Source organism: Triticum dicoccoides, chromosome 7A, assembly GCF_002162155.2.
Source record: "Triticum dicoccoides isolate Atlit2015 ecotype Zavitan chromosome 7A, WEW_v2.0, whole genome shotgun sequence".
Taxonomy (NCBI): Eukaryota; Viridiplantae; Streptophyta; class Magnoliopsida; order Poales; family Poaceae; genus Triticum; species Triticum dicoccoides.
In genome coordinates, this window is record NC_041392.1 from 56110558 (window position 1) to 56134021 (window position 23464).

A 23464-nucleotide genomic window follows, 5' to 3' on the forward strand; every position below is an offset into this window, starting at 1 on the left:
GCTCGCTTTGCGGCCTTCTTCGCCATCTTGTACTTCTCTATGTTGTCTGCACTTCTATCTAGGTATAGGCGTCTGAAGCAATCTTTCTTCTCTTTAATCGCCTTCTGGACGTCATCATTCCACCACCAGGTATCCTTATCTTCGCTTCTCCTTCCCATGGACACTCCAAACTCCTCCGAGGCCACCTTACGAATGCAAGTCGCCATATTCATCCATACATTATCCGCATCCCCTCCTTCCTCCCAATGGCCCTCCTTAATGACCCTCTCCTTGAACACCTGAGCTACCTCCCCCTTGAGCTTCCACCACTTCGTTCTAGCGACTTTGGCACGCTTATCCCGCTGGACACGAATCCGAAAGCGGAAGTCAGCAACCACCAACTTATGCTGGGGTACAACACTCTCTCCAGGTATCACCTTACAGTCTAGGCACGCACTCCTATCTTCTCTTCTCGAGAGGATGAAATCAATCTGGCTAGAGTGTTGGCCACTACTAAAAGTCACCAGATGTGATTCTCTCTTTCTAAAGAGGGTGTTAGCTACAATCATGTTGTAGGCTAGAGCAAAGCTTAAGACATCTTCTCCTTCTTGATTCATGATGCCATGGCCAAAGCCCCCATGCGCCCCTTCAAAACCTGTGTTCACGTGGCCATTGAGGTCTCCTTCTATGAAGAGCTTCTCACCAATCGGTACACTCCTAATCATGTCTTCCAGGCCTTCCCAGAACTCCCTCTTGGTGTTCTCATTGTGGCCTACTTGCGGGGCATACGCGCTGATAACATTGAGAACCAAGTCCTCAACTACCAGCTTGACCAAGATAATTCGGTCCCCACGTCTCTTGACGTCTACCACTCCATACTTGAGGCTCTCGTTGATCAAGATGCCTACGCCATTTCTGTTTGCAGCCGTCCCCGTGTACCACAGCTTGAAGACGGTATCCTCCACCTCCTTCGCCTTCTGTCCTCTCCATTTGGTTTCTTGGACGCAAAGGATATTAACACCTCTCCTCACCGCTGCATCACTTAGCTTCCGAAGCTTCCCTGTCAGAGACCCTACGTTCCAGCTACCTAAGCGAATCCTCCTAGGCTTGGCTATCTTCCTTACCCTTCGCACCCGTCGAGTCAAATGCGAAGACCCTTGCTCATTTTCCACTACACCCGGGCGCCGATGTAGCGCGCCACTAAGGATGCGACGACCCAATCCTCGCTCACTTGCCACCGTATCCGGATGTAACACCCTCGATGCGACTATATCTCCCACGTGTCGAGGCACGACTTAGAGGCATAATCGCATTGAAGGCATATGTCGCAAGTTAGGCAATCTTCACAACATCCCATGTAATATAGATAATAAAAGGGGAGATAACATAGTTGGCTTACACTCGCCACGTCAATCAAGTACATAAATAACATTACATCATCCAAACACTCATGGCCCGACTACGGCGCCAAAAATAAAAGATAACACAACATGCGACACGGTCCCGATCACCCCCAACCGGGCACCACTACTGATCATCAGGAAAGGAAACATAGTATCGTTGAGAGTCCTCGTCGAACTCCCACTTGAGCTCAAGCGCGTCACCTGAAGCGGAATCATCAGGCCCTGCATCTGGTGTAATAGTAATCTGTGAGCCACAGGGACTCAGCAATATCGCACCCTCGCGATCAAGACTATTTAAGCTTATAGGTAAGGCAAGGTAAATATGTGGAGCTGCAGCAAGCGACTAGCAAAAATGGTGGCTATCCTGTTCGCAAAAAAGAGCGAGAAGAGGAGGCAAAGCGCGAGCGAGAAACTAGAGGGCAACGTGCGCAAACATTACTCCAACACCGTGTCCACTTCCCGGACTCCGGCGAGAAGAGGCCATCACGGTAACACACTCAGTTGATTCATTTTAATTAAGTTAAGGTTCAAGTTATCTACAACTGGACATTAACAAATTCCCATCTGCCCATAACCGTGGGCACGGCTTTCGAAAGTTCAAATCCCTGCAGGGGAGTCCCAACTTAGCCCATGACAAGCTCTCATGGTCAACGAAGGAATAGACCTCCTCCCGAGACGTTCCGATCAGACTCGGTATCTCGATTCTTCAAGACACTTCGACAGGTTAAAACAAGACTAGCAACACCGCCCGAATGTGCCGACAAATCCCGATAGGAGCTGCACATATCTCTTTCTCAGGGCACACTCAGATTGTCCTAGGTACGGGTAGGCCAGCCTAGAGTTGCCCCTGGTGGCCACCGGCAGCTGACAGGTGGACCAACACTCAGAGGAGCACTGGCCCGGGGGGGGGGGGGTTTAAAATAAGATGACCCTCGGGCTCCGGAAACCCAAGGGAAAAGAGGCTAGGTGGCAAATGGTAAAACCAAGGTTGGGCATTGCTGGAAAAGCTTTAATCAAGGCGAACTATCAAGGGGTTCCCATTATAACCCAACCACGTAAGGAACGCAAAATCCGGGAACACAACACCGATATGACGGAAACTAGGGCGGCAAGAGTGGAACAAAACACTAGGCGAGAGGCCGAGCCTTCCACCCTTTACCTAGTATATAGATGCATTAAGATAACAAGATAATATAATGATATCCCAACAAGTAAATAAATGTTCCAATAAGGAACGGTCTTCAATCTTCACCTGCAACTACCAACGCTATAAGAGGGGCTGAGCAAAGCGGTAACATAGCCAATCAACGGTTTGCTAGGACATGGTGGGTTAGAGGTTTGACATGGCAATTTGGGAGGCTTGAAAGCAAGTGGTAGGCATCGTAGCATTGGCATAGCAAAAGAGCGAGCATGTAGCAAAGCAAAAATAGTAGTGATTTCGAGGGTATGATCATCTTGCCTGCAAAGTTGTCAGAGTTGACTGAATCCTCGAAAGCAAACTCAACGGGCTCCTTGTTAGCGAACTCGTCTCCCGGCTCTACCCAAACAAGACAAACAAGCAAACGGAACACAATCAACCACGTGCAAAGCTCAAACAATATGATGCAAGGATGGTATGCTATGCGGGATGCGATGCGGGATGCATGTGCAAGATTTGACAGGGAATGCAAGAATCTGGCCTCAACTTGGGAATCCAAGTGTGCCACTGGAAAGATGAGATGAAATCGCTTGAAAACGATATAAAGAACGCCGGAATCGGAGTTACGGTTTGGAAATGGCAAGCGATTCAAATATGATCACGTTCTGCGATTTACAGCAAGTAGTCATCTAAATGCAATGAGATGAACATGCTACAACATTTAAACATGACAACAAAATACATGGCAGGGATGCATTCATGATGCTTAACAAAAGTCTAGCACTGAGCTACGGCCAATTCATCCACTAACAGGTTCAAACAAGCATGGCAAAAATGCATATGGTAAACAGATTTCAGACTTAGTGAAATTAACACTTGTCTGGAATTTCAGATCAGGTAGCACACTTCGGAGCAACAAAATTATATGCTACAGGACCCGAACATGGCAAAGTAAAGCATGGCATGGAGCTACTCAAAGAGTGTAACAAAAGTCCCTTAGTGACCTTGAGCCAAAAGAGATCAGAAAATACAATTGCAAGCATGTGAACATGGCAAAAACATAATCAGTTCTCAGACTTAGTGAAAACTGGAGCATGCTGAAACAGATATCAAGTAGGCATGTTTACGAGCTCGATGCACTTACTACGGGGCAAGTCATGACAAGCTAAGCATACACCCATCAAGAATACACAAAATGCAAGCTAGACATGGTAAGAACAATAGCATAGCATGCACGGATCAACTACAACATCCTCGGCAAAATCGCTAACAAGTAGACAATCTGCCCAGATTCACGAAGTAGCGAAAGTAGAGCTCGATTGACTCAAGCTAGGGTGCTTCATAATTGCAAACAAAGACATGGATGGATAGAGCACTACAAGATTAACAAAACATCCTTACTGATCATCCTCAAAAGAGGCACGGATCACTAGGAAACAACATGAACATATGGCCATATGAGATAAACAGCTCAAGGACTTAGTGGAAATGCTAAGTCCCTGAAATCAGCATTACCAAGTGCCTCACTTTGTAAGCTTGTGCTAGTCACCACACACATCACAAAAATACATGGGTTGCACCTCTGGAAAGATGGCAAAACCCTTAACAAAACATATGTAGAGCTCACGGGCATATCATGCACACAATAATCATGGAAAAAATGACAAATAGCTAAATGGAGCAGCAGATCTGACAATTATCTCAAGTAGCCCTCTTCTAACAGCATTTCGGGCATCAAGATGAACTCAAATGAAAATGATGCAATGAGATGAAATGATGTGCTTTCTGAGGCGAACATTTTGATATGCTATATGTGCAAAACGGAGCTGCGGATGCAAAGTTACGGCACGATGAACAAGGGCATATGAACTAGGGTTTCAGGACAAAGAGTCAACCGCGAGTTTAGATCTCAGATCTGGCACGCTTCCCGAGGTCGCCGGAACAGTGCACCGGAGCTTCGAGCTCGCCGGAGCTGTTGGACCTTGCCGGAGGAAGGAGCCGGCGAGGGGGAGGGACTTGGCGCGCGGTGGAGGAGGTCGGACGGCGCGCGCACGGCGAGGCGGCGGCGGGCTCGGTCGCCGGACTTGGAGCGGCGCCGGTGGAGGAGTTCGCCGGCGTGGGCGACGCGGCGGCAACGAGGCAGGCCGGCGCGGGCGGCCGGGCGCGGGGAAGAAGCCGCTGGCGGGGCGCGGCGCCTCTGGCCCAGGCGGGAGCGGTGGAGGGCTGGCTTCGGGCCGACGACGAGAGGAGGCCGGCGTGCCACGTGGTGCTGCGTGGTTGGCGGCGACGGATCGGGCGGACGTGTCCGGCCCGATTCGGACACGTCCGGCGGTGAGGGGATCTTTTTTTAGGGTTTAGAGAGAGGGGATCCGAGATTTGGAATGGGGGAGGTATATATAGGCATAGAGGGAGCTAGGAGTGTCCAAATGAGGTGTGATTTTCGGCCACGCGATCGTGATCGAACGCTCTTGATGATGGAGAGGGTTTTGGTGGGTTTTGGGCCAACTTGGAGGGGTGTTGGGCTGCAACCACACGAGGCCTTTTCGGTCCCTCGGTTAACCGTTGGAGTATCAAACGAAGTCCAAATGATACGAAACTTGACAGACGGTCTACCGGTAGTAAACCAAGGCCGCTTGGCAAGTCTCGGTCCAATCAGGAAATGTTTAATCCCCACACACGAAAGAAAGGTAGAAATGACCACCGGAGGAGAACGAAGCGCCGGAATGCAAAACGGACAACGGGGACAAAGCTCGAATGCATGAGATGAACACGTATGCAAATGCAATGCACATGATGACATGATATGAGATGCATGACAACGACAACAACACCCGGAGACAAAAACCCGAACCCGAGAAAATAAAATAACTTAAGGCCGGAAACGGCAAGAGTTGAATTACATATTGGGTAAATCATATCCGGGGTGTTACAACAGTCCACCACTACGAAAGGATCTCGTCCCGAGATCTAGGACTGAAAGAACGCCGGGTACTCAGAACGGAGGTGATCCTCGCGTTCCCAGGTAGCTTCACGGTCGGAATGGTGTGACCACTTGACTTTGAGGAATTTGATTGACTTGTTGCGAGTCTTGCGTTCAGTCTCTTCAAGAATAGCAACTGGGTGCTCACGATAAGAGAGATCTTCTTGGAGCTCAATGTCCTCGAAATTGACGGTGCGGTCAGGAGTCTTGAAGCACTTTCGAAGCTGAGAGACATGGAACACGTCATGAACATTTGCAAAGTTTGAAGGAAGCTCGAGTTGATAGGCGAGATCGCCTCTCTTGCTGACAATCTTGAAAGGTCCCACGTATCTGGGGGCAAGCTTCCCTTTGATACCGAAGCGACAAGTACCTTTCATAGGAGAGACGCGGAGGTAAACATGATCTCCGATCTCGAAAGCCAAATCACGGTGCTTACTGTCATAGTAGCTCTTCTGGCGGGATTGGGCTGCTTTGAGGTTATCTCGAATGACTTTGCACAACTCCTCTGCCTCTGTGATTAAGTCATTACCCAAAAGCTGACGTTCACCGGTTTCAGACCAGTTGAGAGGGGTACGGCACTTCCTGTCATACATGATTTCAAATGGGGCCTTGCCCGAACTTGCTTGAAAACTGTTGTTGTAGGAAAATTCAGCATAAGAAAGACAATCCTCCCACTTCATGCCGAAGGAGATCACACAAGCCCTGAGCATATCTTCAAGAATCTGGTTGACACGCTCGACTTGACCGCTAGTTTGAGGATGGAAAGCTGTGCTGAAGCGGATGTTGGTGCCCATGGCCTTCTGAAAAGAATCCCAAAACTTGGAGGTAAAGATGCTACCACGGTCTGAAGAGATCACTTGTGGAATACCGTGCAGAGAGACAATTCGAGAGGTATAGAGTTCCGACAATTGAGTTGCAGTGATTGACTCTTTGATAGGCAGAAAATGAGCCACTTTGGTGAGTTTATCGATGACAACGAATATAGCATCATTGCCACGCTTGGACTTTGGAAACCCAGTCACGAAGTCCATTTCGATGTGGTCAAACTTCCATTCTAGAATGGCAAGAGGTTGGAGGAGACCAGCTGGCCTTTGGTGTTCTGCCTTCACTCTTCTGCAGACATCACATTCATTCACGAATTGAGCAATCTCGCGCTTCATGCGAGTCCACCAATAAGCCTGCTTGAGGTCCTGATACATCTTCGTGCTCCCAGGGTGGATGGAGAGGAGAGAATTGTGAGCCTCGTTCATGATCACTTTACGGAGGTAACCTTTGGGCACAACAATACGATCCTCGAAGAAGAGACTATCCTTGTCGTCAAGGCGGTAGCACTTGTACTTGGGTTGACTCTTGGCAATCCCAATCTTCACCTTTTTCACCATAGCATCAAGAAGCTGGGCTTGGCGAATCTGGTCTTCCAAGGTCGGAGAGACTTGAAGGTTGGCGAGGAAACCTTGAGGAACAACTTGCAGATTAAGTTTGCGGAAAGCTTCACAAAGATCGGGTTGATAAGGCTTGAGAATCAGACTGTTGCAATAAGCCTTCCTGCTCAATGCGTCAGCAATCACATTGGCCTTGCCTGGAGTATACTCGATACTCGGATTATACTCTTGAATCATTTCGACCCATCGAGTCTGCCTGAGGTTGAGATTAGGCTGAGTGAAGATGTACTTGAGACTCTTGTGATTAGTGAAAATGTCCACTTTTTTTCCCAATAAGAGATGTCTCCAAGTCAAAAGAGCATGCACAACTGCCGCCAACTCGAGATCATGAGTGGGGTAGTTCTTTTCATTGGGCTTCAACTGGCGAGAGGTATAAGCAACAACTTTCTTCTCTTGCATCAATACTGCGCCAAGACCTTGGAGAGAGGCATCACAAAAGACCTCGTACGGCTTGGATTCATCAGGCGGAGTCAGAACTGGAGCAGTGATCAATTTCTCTTTCAAAGTGTTGAAAGCAATGTCACACTCCGGAGACCAAACGTACTTGACATGCTTCTGGAGAAGATTTGAGAGAGGCTTTGCGATCTTAGAAAAGTTTTCAACGAATCTTCGACAATAGCTTGCGAGACCTAGGAAGCTACGGAGTTGCTTCACGTTCTGAGGAGGTTCCCAATTCACAATTGCAGACACCTTCTCAGGATTCACCGCAATGCCCTTGGCAGAGATGATATGACCAAGATAAAGAACCTCATCGAGCCAAAATTCGCACTTGGAGAACTTGGCGTAGAACTTGTGTTCCCTCAGCTTATCGAGTACCAAACGCAAGTGCTTGGCATGATCTTCCTTGTTCTTCGAGAAAACCAGAATGTCGTCGAGATAGACCAGAACGAAGTCATTGGTGTAGGCGTTGAAGATGAAGTTCATCATGCGAGAGAAAGTCGGAGGAGCGTTGACGAGGCCAAAAGACATGACCGTGTATTCATATGAACCATAGCTTGTCCTGAAAGCCGTCTTGGGAATATCTTGCTCACGGATTCGAATCTGATGATAACCCATACGGAGATCAAGCTTGGAGAATACTTGGGCACCTTTGAGTTGTTCGAACAGCTCGTTGATGTTGGGAAGTGGGTATTTGTTCTTTATGGTCTTCTTGTTCAATGGACGGTAATCAACACAGAGTCGGTCCGTTCCATCCTTCTTCTTCACAAAAGAACACCACAACCCCACGGAGAAGAACTAGGCCAGATGAGACCCATTCTTTCTTGAATATCGAGTTTAGATCTCAGATCTGGCATGCTTCCCGAGGTCGCCGGAACAGTGCACCGGAGCTTCGAGCTTGCCGGAGCTGCTGGACCTCGCCGGAGGAAGGAGCCGGTGAGGGGGAGGGACTTGGCGCGCGGTGGAGGAGGCCGGACGGCGCGCGCACGGCGAGGCGGCGGCGGGCTCGGTCGCGGGACTTGGAGCGGCGCCGGTGGAGGAGTTCGCCGGCGCGGGCGACGCGGCGGCAACGAGGCAGGCCGGCGCGGGCGGCGGGGCGCGGGGAAGAAGCCGGCGGCGGGGCGCGGCGCCTCTGGCCCAGGCGGGAGCGGCGGAGGGCTGGCTTTGGGCCGGGACGGGCCGACGGCGGGAGGAGGCCGGCGTGTCCGGCCCGATTCGGACACGTCCGGCGGCGAGGGGATCTTTTTTTAGGGTTTAGAGAGAGGGGATCCGAGATTTGGAATGGGGGAGGTATATATAGGCATAGAGGGAGCTAGGAGTGTCCAAATGAGGTGCGGTTTTCGGCCACGCGATCGTGATCGAACGCTCTTGATGATGGAGAGGGTTTTGGTGGGTTTTGGGCCAACTTGGAGGGGTGTTGGGCTGCAACCACACGAGGCCTTTTCGGTCCCTCGGTTAACCGTTGGAGTATCAAACGAAGTCCAAATGATACGAAACTTGACAGACGGTCTACCGGTAGTAAACCAAGGCCGCTTGGAAAGTCTCGGTCCAATCCGGAAATGTTTAATCCCCACACACGAAAGAAAGGTAGAAATGACCACCGGAGGAGAACGAAGCGCCGGAATGCAAAACGGACAACGGGGACAAAACTCGAATGCATGAGATGAACACGTATGTAAATGCAATGCACATGATGACATGATATGAGATGCATGACAACGACAACAACACCCGGAGACAAAAACCTGAACCCGAGAAAATAAAATAACTTAAGGCCGGAAATGGCAAGAGTTGAATTACATATTGGGTAAATCATATCCGGGGTGTTACACCGGATCAAGATACGGCGCGCCACTTGGGGGGTGACGGCCCGGCCCTTGCCCACTTTCCACCACACCCGGGTTCCGATGTGGCGCGTCGCTGAGAGGGTTACGCCCCAACGAAAATCTTTTGGGTTTCATCTCCATAAGAGTGGCTGAGTTTTTACGTTGGCTCGCCAAGCCTATCACAACCCTCCTCCTTTACCCGGGCTTGGGACCGGCTATGTTCAGACAACATAGGCGGAGTTTATTGGTGGACTATTGGATCATCTTGGATATTACTAGTTGGATTATAGGTTGGAGATAACTTGAGCACTTGGATTTGTGATATTTTAACCTAAGCTTGTGCCCCATATGGACATGAGCATGAAGATGATACAAACAGATTGTAGTTGGTTGACTTTGATGATTTTGCTAGCCCTACCCAAGAATGTTACGAGTACAAGATCATCATGGGAGGATGATTTGGATTAATTAGAATAGATGACAATTTCAGTGGTACGAGCCTCGTTGGAGAAGTTGACCTTGCTTTTATTATGTGTTTGTGCTCCTTTAGATACAGTAGTAGGAGGGTATCACTTATGAAGTGATTTTATATTGGTGAATAAATAGATTTTTAGTAACCTTGGAACAATTTGGATTCTCTTATGTGATTGTGACACAACGGCGGATAAATAACTTCTAATTTTTGGATCTATAGTAATCCAATGGAAACTTGCTTTGACTTAGATAACGATGATAGTGGGCTTGGTTGGATCATCGAACATATAAAGGATGAGCGGGGTGCTAGGCACAACCGCTGTGTCCACGTAGGCTATGAATAGTGCTGGCAAAGTGAGCGTTCTGCCGGCACTGCGTCCACCGCTCCCCCGCCTCGAGCCAGACAACGCCATGGAGCCTCCGCTCCCCCGCCTCGAGCCACCCCGCGCCTCGTCCACCTCCTCTCCTCCCTCTCCCTCCTCTTCTCTCTCGCACCGCAAGCCCCTTCTCTCTTCTCCCCCGCGTAAGCCAGCCTCGGATCTGGAGGAAGAGAAATGTGGGATCTGGAGGAAGAGAAGATCCGGGCCTCCCGGCGGTGGCTCGACCGATGCAAGGTGATGACAAGCTGCCTCCTCCTGCGCGCCCTCTCCCTCGCCGCCGCCACGGCCTCTCCCACCGCTCATCTCCACCTCCTCCGGCTTTCCCTGTCGCTCACATCCCTCTCAGTCCATGGCTTCCGGCGCATCCCCTCGCGGCGGCCACCACTCCTTGTCTCCTCCTAGGTTCTTGATCTGGAGCGGGAGGGACAGACGAGGCTACAAGCGCCGGCATGATTGTCCACAGCACTGTCGCCGTCGTCCTCGACAGTGGGAGGGCGGGCCGCCAAGAAAGCCGGCTCTGTCTTGCTCTCGCGCCACTGTCCATCCACCTGAGAAGCCCGTCCGCACACCTGTCATTCACGCCCCTCCTCGGCTCATTCTCATCTCTGTCAGGCAGATGAACTCCTGCTTCCTCTCTGTCTCCCTTTGATTTTGTGCTTGTGCTGTACTGTGTGTTTGTGCAGTTGCTTTTTGAGCTACGGCTACTACTTGTGCTGCTAGATGTGTGTGCTGGTTCTGGTGCTGCTAGCTGCTGCTGGTTGCTTGTGTTGCTACTGCTACTACCTGTTGCTGGTTGCTTCTTTATTTGGTTAATTGTGACACTGAAAAGCCTTTGTGAAAAGCAAAAATTGATGAGAAGGCTATGAGCTGATGAGATGACCTTCATTTTCAATATTTTATTTAATAATTGATGAAGGATATGTCATAAATTCAGTTGCTAACATTTTCTCTATGGTGTATGTACCTATTGTTCATTGCATTCGAGGGAGAGGACAACAAGATTAAGAGAGCCTTGGGACGCGAAGGCAGTAGCATGCAGCGCCAGGTCAAGTGCACCGACCTCGACGACAAGAGACCAGTACACTTAACAAGAGTAAGAGAGCCTTGGGACAACACTGGATGAGGGCGTCGACTAAAGGACCGCGAAGACGTCTTCCTCCAAAATCTTGCCGAGGTGCTCCTCTCTCTTTGCCTCTTCTCTTTTCTCTGTACTTTATATTGGCAGTATTTTCCCTATCGTGTCTGATGTGTTCATGAGCTAATTTGTTCTTATAGTGGTTCCAACTTTATTTCTATGTCGCAGGATTTTGTTGCAACGACACAGTGCTGACAATTTTTGTTTTTGGAATTTGTCAATGAAATTCTGCTCGATCAGGTAAACCTTTTGTTTGGATTGTCGGCCGCCTTGTCTATATTTGTAGATACTGATTTTGTTGTTTGCTTAATGGCTCATTATTTCACAGGGTTCTTAAATATATGTTCACCAATTCAGATGAACTGCTTATTTTATGTGCATACTGGATATTTGTCATATATGTAGAAGGTTCTACAATATATCAAAGAAAAACAAAACAGAGAGGATGCTGGGGCTTGGGCAAGGGAGGCTGCGCTCAGTGCAGTACTGCGGTCTTTACTGCCTTTCACTGTTAATTAAATATATATTCTCTTCATAGTTCATACAGTTTTAGGCTTTTAGCAGTATGAAAAGTCACAGATAATGTGATGGTGACATTTGGGCTTATACAAGTGTTAGTTGTCAGTCTCTGCCCGCATGCATTTGAACGTTGCCTTGGCCACGATCCTTAAGCTTGTCAAAAGTTGTGGATCGATAGGCATTGACAAAAAAAATATAAGCTCTATGTTCTGAAATACAGGTAGAGCAGCAGCTATAGCACCCCTAGAGAGATTGCGTTGATTGATTCTCATCGTATATATAACTCAACTATTTAAAGTATTCTATATACACTGAAATCGTGCTCATAATTTTTTAAAGTATTCTATATGCACTGAAATCGAGCTCATAATTTTTTTATCATGTGCCTTTTCTACTAAAGATCATTACACTTCTCTTCAGTACATCAATGTTACTTCCAAAGCAGAGTCCCTCCTAGAGGACAGTTTCTTTTATCAGAAGGGTGAGTGTTGTATATTTTTCTGTCCACTAAATGAACTACTTCTGGTTACATATTGTGACAGAATTAAGTAGGCATAGGCTTGTTCGTTGATTTTTATACCGAAACTGAATTGGTATTGTGTTAATACATTATAGTCATCCTTGAAGGACATGTGTTTTATTGCCATGCTTGCTTAATAATTGCTTGCTGAAGCATTGGTCCTAATTTACCACGGGTTTCGCTGGCGTTGCATTTTCTTTTTGTATATGGTTGCTGCAGTGGCCATTGAATAGTGATTCTATCCATTAGTAGTATCTTGTTATTATGAAAGTTTGTGTATTTTTTGTACATATGAAGGTTTGTGTATTTTGTTCTCAGCTGCGTTGCTACATATAAATTTGAGGCAAATGATGATAAGGTTCAGACTCACACTTTTTCTGATTTTATCTTGTCATCATGAAGGTTTGTGTATTTGTTTTTGTGCTGCATATAAATTTGAGGAGAATGATTTTATGGTTCAAAGAGACAGTTTAATCATATTTGAGCTGCCAGCTTGCTTCAGCCATGTGATACCGGAGCCCGAGGTTGACAGTGTCCAAATGACTGAACTTTTTCGCAACATTAATAGTACTTCCTCCATCCGAAAATGCTTGTCCCAAGCTTGTCTCTCAAATGGATGTATCTAGCACTAACTTGGTCTAGATACATCTATTTTAGGAACATACTTTTTCGGACGGAGGGAGTAGTACTCTTGATAAACATAGCAATCCTGACCTTTTTGTATCGTTCGCCTGTTTGCATGTTTATAACAGGGGAATTAGTCCGAGTGTTATTGGTTCAGTTGCTACAGGTGGAATATATCTTTGGTGTTATTGAATCTTTAACCAAGACATGGCTGGAGGCTGGAGCACACTAATCCCGATTGAATTTGTCATCTCACTTTATAGGTGGAGTAATTGGTGAGATTTTTTCGGTCTCTTGTATTTTACTTTCCAGAAAATCTGCATGATGGTACTCAAAATTTATGAATGGTTTTATTGGTATGTCATGGTGTGGATCGAGATGATGTTCAGTAGACTCCCTCATCACCTTTCCAGTGCTATTGATCGCTCACAGCTTGAATCTGAATGTGCTTCTTCCAGTCTATGCTCCCTCTCTTTGGTTCATTGGCCTCCCAAGACTACTTTGGTATGAAAGTAAAGCCTTCACTTACTGCCAGTGTAATTTTGGCTATTTTTTTCATTTCATTACACATATACATTTCTGGAGTGATCTTCATAACATATACAGTCAAATTTGTTTTTCTCACAAGCTGGATCATCGCATAACTTATTGGTGGTTGCACTAGCTGAGCTTTGTTATAAGTTCTGGTGCGCATTGTATATCATAGAAAAAGTGTATGTAATCTTCATGGTGAGTAGGTTTTAGAATGATATAAATTTTAAATAATTGAGCTTGCATTATAATGCTTCAGGTTTTTTCTTTCAATCAATTAACTTTTAACTGCTCACTAATTGGTGCCCATGCATGTTCTGTTTTATTTTTCTCACTTCATTAAACATATAAGTTTCTGGAGTGATCTTCATAACATACAGAGTCAAATTTGTTCTTCTCACAAGCTGGATCATCGCATAACTTATTGGTGGTTGCACTAGCTGAACTTTGTTATAAGTTCTGGTGTGCATTGTATATCATAGATACAGTTTTATGTAATCTTCTTGGTGAGTAGGTTTTAGAATGATATAAATTTTAAATATTGAAGCTAGCATTATAATGCTTCAGGATTTTTCTTTCAATCAATTAACTTTTAACTGCTCACTAATTGATGCCCATGCATGTTCTTTTACAATTGAAGGTAATTTACAAGAAACGGTAGATGTTTTAGTTTTAGTAAATATATCAAAATGAAATCTGTGGTCAATCTAGGTTGTACTAATATATATGTTTTTAAGAGACTGCTCTGTATTTATTTCCTAGCAGGAATTCCATACCATTTCATGGCCATTGAAACTTGCCTATTAACCACGAGAAACCACTTTAGCTCTCTCTGTACGTTGATCATTGTAGTGCAGTGTTTGATATGTTGCCAATAGCCTTTCCCTTGGCTCTTCCTCTCTATTTAGTTATTCCTCGAATCAAGTGCATAGTTATTTTGCCTATTGCAGGTTTTGTTATCGTTATAATTGTGTACTCACTTTGTTCTAGGATATAAATGCATATTAGTTATTCCTTTATCATGCCTGCAATGTTCTAAACTTTGAAATCATATGTGATAAAGATCACGTCTCTTTTTATTTTGACATGGCCACCTTTATCGTTATACAGTATTTTTTATGAAAAACATTGCAGATATTATTTACAGATGCAAATTTGTATCAGGACTTGAAAATTTGTAGTCACTGCATGTTCTCTTATATACTCTGTCATGGTGTACTTCATTTTAAGCTTCAGAACTAGGAGATTGGTTTAGAGGTTATGTGCCTTTGTTTTGTAGTAAGCTGTGGATGTCAATGTCAGTTCTTCTGCTGCAAAGTTGGGGAAAGAATTGCAGTGCAATCAAGTTTTGTCCGAGCACACAACATCAGCGACGTGACGATGAAGCAATGACATTGTCTGGCTATTCATACAATTCTATAGAAGATGCAATGGACGTTGCAACTGCTCGAGTAATGAAATATATGGAGACCATGCGTGCCAAGGTATTGAAAGACTATAGTTACAACGAGCTGCAACAAAAAAAGGAAAGAGAACTGCATCTGATTGGTTTGTTAGGACAAAGAGAAAGAAATCAAAGAATAGGCTCTGAAGATTAGAGAACTTAGCAAAGACTTTGCAGATCAGGTTAAAAGCACTTCTTCTGAGATTCACCGCCCAGCTAAAGGAAGTGTATGCTCAGCCAATTCCATAAGTGGTCGCGAGCTCGACAAAGTGGCTATAGATATTCACAATGCAATTGCTCATCTTGGCCAGTTGAGTGAAAACTCTATGCAGGTAATCCAAAACACATCGGTATATCCACGTAGGAGAGGATCTACTTCCACAGCCTATGTGCCTTCAGAAGATGCCGATACTACCAGCTACAACAGCCTTCTTTTTGAATATCAAGTGATTACCTTTGTCTAGAGAAGATCACTGCCATAGTTCATCTGCCAGTCTTTCCAGAGCTTCTATCCTGTTGATGGACTTTGAACTTAAGCTATCCCCAGCTATGTATGTTAGTTGCGGCAATCGCATGTATATAGATTAAACCATCAGCTACGTTCTATGTTGCGAGGCAAATGTCAGTAGTCTCTCAATATAACATGCAGCAGCTTATTACGTATTTCCTACGAACATATGTTCACTATTAATAAACCTACCATGCATTGTAATATATAAAGCTATGTAACACGGAAATCCTCTTTGGTGCCCGAGCACCATGTAGCTCGGAATCACGGCCATCACATTGGCTCGTGATTTCTGCCCTGTGCGCGTCTCATCGAAGTATATGGACCGTATTCCCACCATAGCAGGTTGGTAAGAGACATAAATGGCACGGGTTGAGGTGTCCAACTATGGGCTAGAAAAGATGCTGGACAGGGGTTTGTTCAGTCTTCACTAATTTATATCTATCTAATTTATTAGTGCGTACTTAGCGAGAACGGACGTTTGGCTCTTGGCCTTCATAGAGGCCTTTAAAAAAAAATCAAATTTCAAACTTTTTGGTTTCAAAAAAGTCTGAAAATTTGTGCAAGTAAACAAGGATGTTATGTGTATGTATGTAAAATTTCAAGATGAAATACGTTGAAATGCGACCTGTACAAAAAAGATAAATTCATGCTTGCGAGGATGAATAGTATCATGTGTTAAAAATCCCCAGATTTGTCTTTTTTTGCATAGCCCTCATTTTAATGTATTTTGACCTGAAAATTTACACACATGTGTGTTCTGCCTCCATGTATATCTGTATTTTTTTCAGAATTTTTTAAAACATAGAAAATATGAAAATTGATGAAATTTAATTTTTTCAAAATCGAGCTCCACCTCCAAGGGCAATATCCTATACTTAGCATGATGTCAACTGCATAAACCTTCAATGTTATGAATATTAATGTAATCAAGGGCATATATCTTCCTGACACAATTTACTAATGCTCTGCCCATGATTTTTAGTAATTGATAGGATTTTTTTTACTAAAGCAACTAGGGCTGTTATATATTCTCCAGATGAAGACATTCTTATCGGTCAGTTTGGCAATCAAAAAGTACACTTCACTTCAATGTCCTCCATGATTCAAATGATAACACCACAAATTGACCCCAATAAATCAAAATGGGCACATTATGAAATTTCAAAATTAATATGGAGCTTTTTTTTCACGATTAAGTACCACATCATGGCATATTGCCCCAAACAAATTATCTGGCCATGCATGAAATGAAGGACAACCAAAGATCCGTATAAGCAAACTTAGAAAAAAAACAATGTTCAATCACTGCACAGAAAAAGAAAAGAAAAGAAAATGAATTTCAAAAGAAAACATATGTAAAGAAAATGGGAAAACAAGGAATGATGAAAAATAATGAAAAAAATTAACAAAGAGAAAAGAAGCCTTCCTAGTGTTTTGAGCCACCAGAAAAAAAAAGTTCAGTGTTTCCACCATCGTACTTAATCATCATTCTTTTAAGCAATAATGCTACAGTTATACGCAAATATTTATAGATTGGAATTATGGGCTGATGTGAAATGATGGGGTTGGCCGGTTGAAAATCACAAAGGACACATCAAGAAAAATCAGGGGAGGAGATAGGATTACCAGAGAGACCGCCCCGTAAACCATCATCAATAAACATTTGCCTGTCGGTGTAGTAATTTTTTTTCTTTATGGGGCTGTGTCTTTCTTAGTGAATTTCAGGAACATACTTAATTATCTCTTAATGCGCAAAAATAGTTAATTATCTCTTTTTAGAGCCGTAGTTTTCTTTTCTTGAGAATTTATTTAGAGCCGTTGTTAACTGTTCTGCATGTATTACATGGGCCCATACTAAGAAATAGGTGCGCAACAGTTGACTGCCAACCATCCACCTGGGCCACTTCAAAACCAAAGCAAATATTCGCACATCTGTTCACGTTATGAGCCTGGGCCAGCCGCATACAACAACACTGTTGAAACTCGATATATTCAAGTCCGTATTGTCTGGCTAAATAAATTTGGCCCAGATCCCCATGCTCCACCGAACGATTGGGATACCGAGCGCCATGTCGCTCGTGACCCAAAACGCCGTACTCTATCAATTCTAATTGATCAATAAAAATACAATTCAATGGAATTCCTTTTTTGTTTTTCTTTAGATTAGTTAATCTTTTTTGAAAAGTAAAAAGGGGTGGAGTAAACCTGTTTTTATTTTCTTCGAAACTAGCGCCCTCTTCCTCCGCATGTAGAAAAGGAAGAAATAAATCAATCAAATTACGAGAAGCCTCCTATGTAACATCATATCTAAGTATCATTTTCCTTATCCTTCAAAAATTTATGATTGGTCTATTAATATTCTTATTTGCTTGGTTCGAATGCTTGGTTTCCTCCCGCCCTTTGCGTCAGGTGCGCCAATGTGGATGAAGCGCGTGTTGCATCTAAAAAAAATGCATGTTCTTGCTGGAGCTACCTACTGCTTCAATGGCTATCTGTAATCTCAGACAGGCTCTTCTAAAGATTCATAGTGCCATGGTTGAACTTCAGACCATTTCAAGCGCGGCATCTCTCTCACTGAAGAAGGAAGATATATACCCATAGCAAAAGAAAGTATATACCCATATGATTCAGACTCAGACTCAAGCTGTGATGAGGATTTTGTCCCTATGAACCAACCTTCAATGTAATATATAATACTATGTAGGAACATCATACCTATATCTATTTCCCTATGCTACAAAGATTTAATGAACAGTCTCTAAATATTCTATATCTCAGGGTTTGACAGCTTGGTTCGCTCTTGCCCTTTATACCATCGGAGCAACAGGTCATCTAGTAGTTATAATGGCGAAGGCACCGCTCGGCGACCATGGACACTTGCCTGGGCTCACGAGGCCCACGCGCTATGATGCCCCTGATACATCAGGGAAAATCGTCAACGCATCTGGGGTTACCCGGGCAGCTGGACTAGTTGTGCTTCATTAATCAGCTAATGCGCTTCCTTCTGTCAGTAAATGAACGGGTTAGCTGACCTGGAGTACTGCTACTAACCTAGGCCTACCAATCACCGAAATCAATAATTAAGGAGTACTTGTTGTAAAGAACACTCCATTTTCCCAGGTCGCAACAAGTGGCGCACATGCAGCGCGCCACTTGTTGCAATCCGGGAGTTTTTCCTTTTTTCTAGATCCGTTTTTTCAAAACATTTTAGCTTTTAAACCGTGTGTCCAAATCTCGAACCGTTTTCACCATTGAATCCTCGCGTCGAGATTTTCAAAACTAGATCCCATGTTGATAGGTTTTGAGAACATTTTTTTTCACGAAAAAAACCGAACGAAAAAACCGGGCGAAAAAAACCGAACCGGGAGCACGATTTTTTCCCTTTCCAAAAGAAGCACGCCTGTGCCTCTCGCGAAATCACACCCATGCCTCTTGTGGAAACAAAACCGTGACTCTCGTGGAAGGAAAAAAAAACAAAAAACGCGTTTGTTTTTTTCGTTTCCAAGAGGCACGGCGTGACTCTTGCGAAAACACAACCGTGCCTCTCGTAGAAGCAAAACTGTGACTCTCGCGAAAGAAAAAAAAACAAAAAACGTGTATTTTTTTCCTTTCTGAGAGGCACGGCCGTGACTCTCGCGAAAGCACAACCGTGCCTCTCGCGGAAGCAAAATCGTGACTCTCGCGAAAAAAAAACAGAAAACACGTTTTGTTTTTCCCTTTCCGAGCGGCAAGGCGTGACTTTCACGAAAGTATAACCGTGCCTCTCGCGGAAGCAAAATCGTGACTCTCGCGAAAGAAAAAAAATAGAAAACGCGTTTTTTCGTTTCCGAAAGGCACGGCCGTGACTTCCGCTAAAGCACAACCGTGCCTCTCGCGAAAAAAAACCGTGACTTTCGCGAAAGAAAAAAAAGAAAACGCGTTTTTTTTGCACAAATTTTTTTTTGAATTTTTTTGATCAAAAAGCTAAGGAAGACCAGGGGAAAACCAAAACGTCGAAAAACCCCGAAAAAACCCGTTTAAAAAGCCGAAAATGCGTGCGGAATAATAAAAAAACAAAATCCGGAGGGAGTATCCAGAGCGCAACACGTGGCGAATGGCTGAGAGCGTGCCAAGTGGCGCTGATCGTTGCGAGGCTCCCGAAGGAGCACTCGTTAACTAGTTGCTCCCAACAATCACTGTATTGGATTGTTTTACTTGAGGAGAGGACCACGATCTTTTTCCTCAAAAAAAAAAAAAGAACCATGATCGAGCGTTGGCTCCACCTCCTCGTGATTGCTTGTTAGACTGTTCCGAACGGCGACACCCTGGATTGATCGGAGATGAAACGACGGCGAGTGGAGGCTGGCCTGGCTGGGCGCAGTGCAGCAGTGGGCTGAGCCGGATTGGATCATCCTAGGTGTTGAGCATACGTGTTATGTGCATATTGTGTATTAGGCCCGCCTCCTAGTTCTTTATATAGTTGAGGTCCATTAATCCACCTTTATACATCATATATACGTGCCTATGCATGAAAAGCAATACATCATGTAATTATAATCTTCTACATAATATCAGTTTTTAGATTCTAACCCTAGTCTTCCGCTATCGCCGCCACCTAACCGCCGCCGCTTGCACGCCTCCGCGCCGGCTATCGCTCGCGTGCTACTCCAGCGGCATCCCGATCGCTAGCTAGCCTCGCATCAAGCCTTCCTTGGTTCGCTAGCTAGCTAGCCTCGCATAGCCTCGCCCCGATCGCTAGCTAGCTAGCCTCGTATCAAGCCTCGCCTCGCATCATTGCTGCCGCACCCAGCCTCCCGTCCTGCTAGCATCCACCGCCCGTCCGCCCGTCAGCCACGCGCTTCTCCAGCCGCGTAGCCTCGCCCGCCTGACTGCAGAAGCCGCATCGCTCGATCTGCTGCTGCATGCCCGAGCTGCTGCTGCCGCCGCGCGATCCACCCCTAGCCGCCGCGCAAGTCGCTGCCGTCGAACCAGCAATGGCGTGAACCGGCCCGTCTGCCGCCGCCTCTGTCGTCCAGCCGCCGGCACCATCTGGCGCGGCTCCGTTGCCGGCGCCCTACGGCGCGGCCCCGCCGCCATACGGGGCGGCCGCCACCTACGGCGTGTCCGTCGTCGCCCCGCCGCTGGTGCCCTCCGATGCGGCCTCCACACGCCCGTTCCTACGTACGGGGCGTACGGGGCTCCTCCCGCGTACGAGTCTCTCAGGTACTGATGGGGTCATTAGCGGGTCAGCACTCGTCCACTGGGCAGCAGCCAGACGGCGTCCAACATCTGTAGCATCTGTCAGCGGGCCCGCAGGGTTTTTCGGGAGGCCGTCTAGCCTCCCGGCACCGCAGTTGCAGCCGGGGCTGTATGAAGCGTACCCACCGCCGCCGTTGAGCGGCGGCTACGGCTTTCCCATGGCGTCTTTGCCTCCCTCGCCGGCCCTGCCGTCGGCGCCCTGGGACCCGGTGCTCCTCACCGGGCTGCATGCCGCTCCTACGTCAAACAACTACACTGGATGTGGTGATTGGTACATGGACGCCGGTGCTACGGCTCACATGTTTGCTCATCCTGGTAACCTTGCCTCCTTCACTCCTGTCTCCACCGACTGTTGTATCATTGTCGGTGACGGTTCCACACTTCCTATCACACATATTGGGCACACTTCTTTTCCTTCTACTTCTACTCCTTTATCTTTGTCTAACATACTTGTGTCACCTCATCTTATTAAGAATCTCATTTCCGTTTGTTGTTTCACTCGTGAAAATCCTGTTACCGTTGAATTTGACGAGCTTGGTTTTTGTGTCAAAGACGCTCGCACCAGGATGATACTTCACCGATGTGACAGCCCTGACGAGCTCTATCTGGTGCACTCACCTTCATCCATCACCACCGCACCGGTTGCTCTCTCCGCTGGTGTCGATCTCTGGCACGCTCGCTTGGGTCATCCCAACCCCGTCACACTTCGTCACTTTCTTAGGAGTTTCAATTTCAGTTGCAATAAGATCGAGGATCACACTTGTCATGCCTATCGAGTCGGAAAACATGTTCACCTGTAGTTTACTAATTCCACCACCATTGCTTCTTTTCCTTTTCAGTTGATTCATAGTGATGTGTGGACTTCTCTGGTTCCCAGTAACTCGGGTTATTTATATTATCTGGTCATTCTTGATGATTATTCTCATTATGTGTGGACTTTTCCTTTGCGCAGAAAGTCGGATGCACTCTCTACCTTGACGGCCTTTTACTTCTATGTCCGCACGCAGTTTGGGCGTCCCATCCTTGTGTTTCAGACGGACAACGGAAAAGAGTTCGACAACCTTGCTTTCTGCACCTTTTTGTCACATCACGACACAGTTTTCCGCCTCACATGCCCATACACTTCACAGCAGAACGGTCAAGCTGAATGCGTCCTTCGCACTCTGAATGACTTGGTCCGCACGCTCCTGTTTCATGCCAACGTGCCGCCTCATTTTTGGCTGGACGCACTTGCCACTGCATCACTTCTTCTTAACATTAGACCCTGCCGCCCATGGAGGAACTACGCACCTCACGATCTTCTCTTTGGTACGCCCCCGTCTTATGACGACTTGCGTATTTTTGGGTGCCCTTGCTACCCCAGCACTGCTGACACTGCTTCTCACAAGCTTGCACCTCGATCTGTCGCTTGCATCTTCATCGGCTACCCCTCCAACTCCAAGGGATATCGGTGCTACGACCCCGTCTCCCACCGTGTGTTCACTTCCCGGCACGTTTACTTTGATAATCAGGTGTTTCCGTTTCACTAGGTACCCCTGGCTGTTCCTCCCGCCACTGGTGATGCGGGCTCCTCGACACCTCTCCCAGGGCGCTCGCACGCCTCTCTTGGCCCGCCCTGGATTTGAGGCGTGCCCCCCGCATGCGGCGCCTCCTACAGCCACGGCACCGGCGCCTCGCCGCCCCCGACGTCGGCGCCTGCGCCTCCCCGCGGCCGCGGCCTTGGTGCCCGCGGCCCCGGCCTTGGTGCCCGCGGCCCCCCGACGCCCCGACGTCGGCCCCCGCAGCCCCCACGGCGCCCGCGCTGCCTACCCGGCGCGCCCGGTGCCCGCGGCTCCCTCGGTGCCCCCGGCACCACCGGAGCCCCCGCCCCCCTCGGAGCCCGCGACCCCCCCGGCGCCTGTGGCAGGTCCGGTTACCCGCGCCCGTACGGGCGTTTTTCGCCCGAGCTCGCGCTACGCCTCGGATGACTACGTCCATGCGGCATCCACCTCTGAGCTGTCGCCGTTGCCGTCCTCCGTTCGAGCCGCTCTTTGTGACCCACTCTGGATGGCTGCGATGCAAGAGGAGTTTGATGCCCCTTGAGCTGGCGCAACCGGACGTGGCAACTTGTTCCCCGTCCCTAGCACGCCAACATAATTACCGAGAAGTGGGTCTTTAAACACAAGCTTCATCATGATGGTACCCTTGATCGCTACAAAGCGTGCTGGGTCGTTCGTGGCTTCCGACAGTGTGCTGGCATCGACTTCACCGACACCTTCGCTCCGGTCGTCAAGCCCGGCACGATACACACGGTTCTCCACCTTGCGGTCTCCCGTGCTTGGCCGGTGCACCAGATGGACGTCTCCAACGCCTTCCTCCATGGTCACCTCGAGGAGCAGGTCTTCTGCCAGCAGCCCATTGGGTTTGTTGATCCGGCACTTCCTGACCACGTGTGCCTGCTTTCACGGTCCTTGTACGGACTCAAGTAGGCTCCGCGCTCTTGGTACCAGCGCATCGCGAGGTTTCTCCACCAGCTTGTGTTTCGCTCTACCCGCTCGGACACCTCGCTCTTCGTCTATCATCAGGACTCTGACACGGCCTACTTGTTGCTCTATGTCGACGACATCATCCTGATGGCATGTACGGCTGGTCTCCTCAGTCAGCTCACGGCTCGTCTTCGCGCTGAGTTCGCCATCAAGGACTTGGGTCCTTTGCACTACTTCCTCGCTGTCGAGGTGGTGCGCCGTCCGGATGGCTTCTTCCTTCATCAGTGGAAGTACGCTCACGAGCTCCTCGAGCGCGCCGACATGCTAAACTGCAAGCCTGCCGCTACGCCTGTTGATACGAAGGCCAAGCTTTCTGTCACAGATGGTTCTCCTGCTTCGGATGCTGCTTTCTATAGG

The 23464-nt window shown here is 47.2% G+C and overlaps 1 long non-coding RNA gene across 1 annotated transcript; it reads left to right on the plus strand.

The window, feature by feature from the left end:
• The first annotated feature begins 10364 nt into the window (after positions 1-10364).
• LOC119328368 lies at positions 10365-15532 on the plus strand. Its single transcript, XR_005158937.1, has 5 exons — positions 10365-11234; positions 11364-11435; positions 11524-13133; positions 13248-13362; positions 14669-15532. It is a non-coding gene; the product is annotated as an uncharacterized LOC119328368 (long non-coding RNA).
• The last annotated feature ends 7932 nt before the right edge of the window (positions 15533-23464 follow it).